Below are 6,791 nucleotides of genomic sequence, written 5' to 3' on the forward strand. Positions count from 1 at the left end.
GGTGGAGGTGGTGGTGGTGGTGGTGGAGGTGGAGGTGGTAGTGTTGGAGGTGGAGGTGGAGGTGGAGGTGATGGTGGAGGTGGTGATGATGGTGATGGTGGTGGTGGTTGTGGTGGCATGTGCTGGGGTCAGGACCAGGGAGTACTATACAGGTCTCCTCTGAGAAGTTCATCTAAGAGTCTTTGATTTTGCTCATATCTCCCCCTTTCAAGATTGTAACATTCCCCAGGCCGCCACTGTGCCTCTTACCACAAGCTTAAGAATTTTTAAGCTTTTGTTATTGTTCTGATTTTCGGTTGAGGAAGAACAGCATTGTGGTATTTGGAATTAGCATCCTCAAACTCATTTTTTCCCCTCACATTCTTAGAAGATTTTTTTTTCCTTAGCTGGGGGAAGGGGAAACCAGAGAGGAATAGGAAAACAAGTTCCTGTTTTTATTCCAACATAATCCTTAATATCCTTTCTGGGTGCCCCTCTCCAGGCAAGTTGTTTTTAAAAGGAAAATATCAGTTAAGGCAGAGCATGTCACTAGAGGAACTTTTAAAAATCCTGTGGTCTCCTGGTGGGACCACACTCTGAGGAGAGATCACAATCTGCCCCTTTCTTTAAAACCCATGAAGTGTTTTTGAAGCAGTTAATAATAATAAACGAGATAAGGGAATCCAGGTGCACAGGGTCTTGGGCTCCTCCAGCCTCTTCCCCTCTTTAGGTGTTAGGCAGTGTGCAGAGCAAAGCTGGGCAGGTTTCATGGTCCCAGCCGAGGAAGCAGAGTCTTCTGCACCTTGCCCAACATGTGCTTCTGTTTACATCAGTCAGTACGCCCAGATGGACGCCTGGGCTAGCCTGACCACATTGCGTGCAGACCCTTCACTCGTACACTCTGAGAGTGCCCACTGTTGTTTCACCTGTGAGAGCCCATGGAAAAAAAACGGGGATCCTCAAACCCCAGTCTGAAATCTAACACTACATTCATCCTGATCTTTGAGTAACCAAAGAAAAAGAGAAGACGGGAGAATAATAACGGAGACTGAAAATTAGCAAATGGAGCTAGGAGTACAGCTCAGCACTATGTCACTTGAATAGCTTACAGGATATAGCTCTACCCCCAGCTCCAGATCAAGGAAATGAATTTCAATCAATGAGCAAATGCTTATGAGGTAAAAACCTTAGTGCTCATTGTGGCTCCTGTGAAAAGCTGGGACAGGAGCTGTTCCATCCAGTTAATTCTGTTGTTTCAGATAGACCTCGTGTCTTAAGATTTCTCTCATGCTGATAAAGCATTCTGACTGAAAGCAAAGCGGGAAGGAAGGGGTTAATTTGTCTTCCACTTCCAGGTCACAAGCCATCACTGAGGAAAATCAGGCAGGTACTCAAGGCAGGAATCTGAAACAGAAACTAAGAAGGCACTACTGTGCTGGCTTGCTGTCTCCTGTGGCTTGCTCACCTATTGATGCTTAGCCAGCCTTCTTACACAACCCAGGGCCAGCTGCCTGGGTTTGTATTGCCATCCTGCAACAATGGGCAATCAAGACAATCTGCCCCCTGCATATGCCCATGGGCCAATCTGATCTAGGCAATTCCTCAAGCTTTCCTCTCACGTGACCTTAGGCTGGGTCCAGTTGGCAATTAAAGTGTATAGGACAGTTGTTGTAATTATTTATATCTACCAGGCACTTGGCTGAGTCATGTAACTCTGCCATTCTGAGAGAGGACAATCAGACATCATCCTCATTATCTGGAAAAAGAACCAGGAACTTTGAAAGATGGGACAACTTGTAGAAGGTAGCTCAGTCAGTGAGTTAAGAAGACTGGACTTAACCCCAGGTATCTAGTCCTACAGCTGGAAGCACTGAGCTAGTGTCTGGACAAGGACGGGCCCGCCACAACATCTGCCATGCCATCTTTTCACTAACATTTTAATTAAAGCCTAATAATTGTACATATGGGTTATATCTCAATGTACATTGTGTGATGAGGAGTCAGAGAATTTAGAACATTATCTTCTCAAATATTTGTCATTTCCTTAGGAAATGATTCCAGCATTTCTCTTCTGTCTCAAAATGCACAATACATTATTGTCAATTATATTACCTTATTGCAATAAAACTCCACAATGAATTCCTCCTATCTAGTTACACTGTTCTATTTGATGACTAGCCTGTCCTCCACCTATCCTCATGCAGCCTCTAGCAAGCACTGCTCTACTCTGTACTTTATGAAGCCGGAATTGTTCCATATCTGAGCAATAGCCTGCAGTGTTATTTGTCTATGATGGCTTGGCTCAGTGAGCACAGTGCTTTCACGTCTATCCATGTTGTTACAAATGACGTGATTTTATCCTTTCTATGGCTATCATATATTTTTATAATTTTATTCTATCATATATATGTACATTTTTTTTAGCTTTCAGATGGAACACAAGGGGGCTTCACAATTTTTAAATATTTATCTTTATTTTAAAATGGCATGTGTGTGTGTGTACACATGTCTCTATGCACGTACTCCAGGAGGCCAGAAGCATAAGAGTCCTCTGGAGCTGGAGTTACAGGCATTGCCAGCCATATGAAGTGGTTCCTTGAAACTAAACTGGCCCCCCCTGGGAGAACAGTACTCAGTCTTAACTGCTGAGCCATCTTTTCTTTGACTGTCATGTATTTACTTTGATTTTTAAAAAAGAGTTATTTGTTTATTTTTTTTATGTATATGAGTACACTGTAGCTGTCCTCAGACACACCAGAAGAGGGCATAGGATTCCATTACAGATGGTTGTGAGCCACCATGTAGTTGTAGGAATTGAACTCAGGACCTCTGGAAAAGCAGTCAGTGCTCTTAACTGCTGAGTGAGAAGATTTAAAGACCACTATTAAGAAATGAAACATCGTGAGCATGCACGTGCATGCACACACAAAGAAGGGGGGTTGAGGGAGACATGTGTATGTAACAACAATTAAAGAAAAAGAGGCCACACAATTGAAAGAGAGCAACCTATGATACATGGGAGAACTTGGAAAGAGGGAAGGAAAGTGGGGAAATTATATAATTGCATTATAATATCGAATTTTATTTTAAAAGAAAGGAGGGTACAGTTAATGTGCTGAACATAACAGAAGTCAAAAGCAGCATCTGAGAACGAAGCAGTACATTGTGTACCATGTCCCTTTTCTATACATAGTCAAAAGCAAAGGAATGGCGCACTTCACATAATGAGAAGAGTTGTATGCAAAAATGATCCTGGTCCGCTAATGACAACAAGATCTGCCCGCCCTTGTGGATGCTGAGCTTTCCTTGGGGTTGGGTTTGTAGGTTTGTTCCTACATTTCACTACATCATTAGATGCACTATGCTCTTTCTGAGCTCTGCAGGACCAATGACACTGACCATCACATGTGTATACTCGTGTTCTCTGCTCTGTCTGACTTGGCAGATGAGCTCCAGTTAACCAGTACCATTACCTTCTTTTCCTTCCATGCTGTGTGTCTCTCATCCAATACTTGCGCTCTGATAGCTGCCAGGAATTCAAGGCACTGTGTCGGAGTGGCAGCTGGAGAGGCACTGCTGTGAAGGCAGGGTGCTCACAGAGGAGGCATGTTCTTCTGTGTCCTTTCTTCTCATTGTTAAGCCAGCCATAGAGACTGAGGTATGATTGGAGCCAGAGTGCAGGGAAATCATTTCACTCTGAAATAGCCACACACGTTTCTTTAAAAGTTGCACAAGCAGGGAAAATATAATAGTTAAAAACATAATAAACTAATAATAGTTTTTTAACTTTTAATATTGTACCCCTTTGGGGATTAAGATATTGCAGTACATGCTGAAGGATTTGCTTTGTTATTATTCTATCTATCTATCTATCTATCTATCTATCTATCTATCTATCTATCTATCCATCTGTTTAGTTTTTTTAAGACAGGGTTTCTCTGGGTAGCTCTGGCTGTCCTGGAACTCACTCTGTAGACCAGGATGAATGACCTGGGATTAAGGGTATTTGTCACCACTGCCTAGCAGGGTTTTACTGCGTAATCCACATAAGCCCTGAACAGAAGATCCTCCTGCCTCAATCACCCACTGCTGGGATCACTGGTGTGGTTTTCACTGGGTACAAAAATGTAACCTTTTCATCATTTTTTAATATTAAAAATTTCATTATTTACTTGTGTCTATGGGGAGGTGGTGGTGTCCTAGTTGGGGTTACTGTTGCTATGATGAAACACCATGACCAAAACAACTTGGGGAAGAGAGAGTTTATTCGACTTATGCTTCTAAATCACAGTCCATCATTGGAAGAAGTAGGACAATAACTCAAGTAGGGCAGGAACCTGGAGGCAGGAGCTGAGGTAAAAGCCATGGAGTGCTGCTTATTGGCTTGCTTCTTCTGGCTTACTCAACCTGATTAGCAGTAGAACCCAAACCCAGCAGTCCAGGGATAGCTCCACCCACAAGGGGGTGAGTCCTCTGTCATCAACCTCTAATTAAGAAAATGTCAGATCACAGGCATGAGTTTGTAGGTGCAGTCGGCCTAGAGAAGTCAACATGCTTGTTGCCAGAAGCTGGAATTGTCATAAAACCCACAGGGACCCTTGGAGAAATCATGCCTTGACCAGAACCTGAAGCTGATCAGAGAGTATGGGCTCTGGAAGAAATGTGAGGTGTGGAAGGTCAATTTTCTCTTGGCCAAGATCCTCAACTGGGAGCTGTTTACACTGGATAAAAAGGACCCACATAGTGGTTTTGAAGGCACTACTGAGGCAACTTGTTTGCATTGGGGTCCTGGATGAGGGCAAGATGAAGCTGGATTACATCCTTGGCCTGAAGACTGAGGGTTTCCTGGAGAGGCAGCTGCAGTCCCAAATCTTTAAACTGGACCTGGTCAAATCTATTCACCATGCTGGTGAGCTCGTCCATCAGCATTGTATTATGGTCTGCAAGCAGATGGTGAACATCCTTCATTGTCCCTCTGGACTCCCAGAAGCACAGTGTCTTCTCTGTCTTCTTCCTCCCTTCACCTCATGGTGGTGGCTAGCCAATGTGGTGTGAAGAGGAAGGATGCCGAGAAAGGTGCTAGAGCCAGAGATGATGGGAATGAGGATTAAATGAACACCTCCCTGGACTAAGGATGCCCTAGTTCTTCAGTTGACTAACAAATCAAAAGTAACATTTGGAAAAAAAAAGAAAAGAAAAAGAAAAAGGAAAAGAAAATGCCCTGCAGGGTTGCCTCTACACCCTGATCTAATGGAAGCATTTTCGCAATGGAGGTTCTTTCTTCTCAGGTGACTTGGGCTGGTGTGAATTTGACATAAGACTACCCAGCATAGGCAGTGAGGTGGGATGCACACACAAGGAATTCAGAAGACAGTTTGTGTGAGTTGTTTCTTTCCATCCACCTTGTGGGTCCCGCTTAGGTTTTTGTTAGCCGTCTTTTTTACCTGCTGAGATATCTTAATGCTGAACAGGCTCTGAGGTTGTGCTTTATCCAGGAGGATCACACTAAACATCCAACTGTGTGCTCTTTCAGGGGGATTCTGAGCTAATTGACAGCTGTGGATCTGATCAGTTTGTTCCAGGTCATGGGGCTGGGATCCCTACCTAGGTTATGGGGTGTAACACTGGTAACACTTTTTGTTACCAGTGACACATGCCTGGTCCACTGAATTAAGATCTCAACCTGTTTGTTGTTCTTACAGTGAATATGGATCCTTCAAAAATATCGCAATTCAATTTCTCATCAGGCTGAGACTCATCTGGAATTGGGGTTGCAATATTTATTTTTCAGTGTTCTATCTTGGTAAGATCCACTGAATGTTAAGGTCACCCATACAGCTTGTTTGATGGAGAACACCTTACATTCAGGGAGGCTGTGAGTCATGGTATTCTTGCAACACTGAGACCACACTAAGAGTTGTAACTATTGAATACCTGGCTTACAGAGTCAGAACATATATTTTTCTTCTAGTTACTTAAATAGATGAATGTAACAGTAGTTTGGTTAGTCTGCTCTTAACTACTTGGCAGGTGTGCCCACACTTCTCAATACCACCCCAATGTTGTGGATTCTTGAATGAAACACACACACACACACAGAGAGAGAGACAGAGAGAGTGAGAGAGTGAGTGAGAGAGAGAGAGAGAGAGCCTTATTTTTAATATGCCCTAAGCAGCTCAACACCTAGGCCACTCCCAAGCTTCCACATTGCTAACTTCTCCCTCTGATGCTCCTGAATTATTACTTACTAAAATCTATATTTCATCTTTGCTATCCCAGATCCAATCAAGGGAGGGGCAGCTGGGGCTGCTCTTCCCCGGCTCTTACATGGCTGTAAGAACAGCTCTCGAGCCTGATCTTTCTGCTTCCCTGGCATGGTGATTCTAAAACTTCTTCCTCCCTCAGTTCCCTTGCCTGTTCCCAGTTGACCCAATGGTAATGGAGAGCCATTGGTTGAAATTGACATCAGACAGAGTGCAGTGACAGAACATAGCATTTTATTTATTCCAACAAGCTATGGCTAAGCATTTTCTCTGCTTTTTACCCCCAAAGGTGATGAGGTAAAGGAGGTCATGGAAGTGGCATTAAAGCTTGTCCTTCATGATAACCTTATCTGTAAAGATATGTTTTATTTAGGGTTACTATTGCTGGGATGAAACACCATTGACTAAAACAAGCTGGGGAGAGAAGGGGTTATTTGGCTTACCTTTCCATATTCTTCCATACTGCTGATCATCATTGGAGGAAGTTAGGACAGGAACTTAAGCAGGGAAGGAGGAGCTGCTGCAGAGGTCATGGGAGAGTGCTGCTTA

At 43.5% G+C, this 6,791-nt stretch overlaps 1 pseudogene; it reads left to right on the forward strand.

Moving 5' to 3' along the window:
* The first annotated feature begins 4,530 nt into the window (after nt 1–4,530).
* On the forward strand, nt 4,531–5,090 carry LOC116082657 (annotated as a pseudogene).
* The last annotated feature ends 1,701 nt before the right edge of the window (nt 5,091–6,791 follow it).

Source organism: Mastomys coucha, unplaced genomic scaffold, assembly GCF_008632895.1.
Source record: "Mastomys coucha isolate ucsf_1 unplaced genomic scaffold, UCSF_Mcou_1 pScaffold7, whole genome shotgun sequence".
NCBI lineage: Eukaryota > Metazoa > Chordata > Mammalia > Rodentia > Muridae > Mastomys > Mastomys coucha.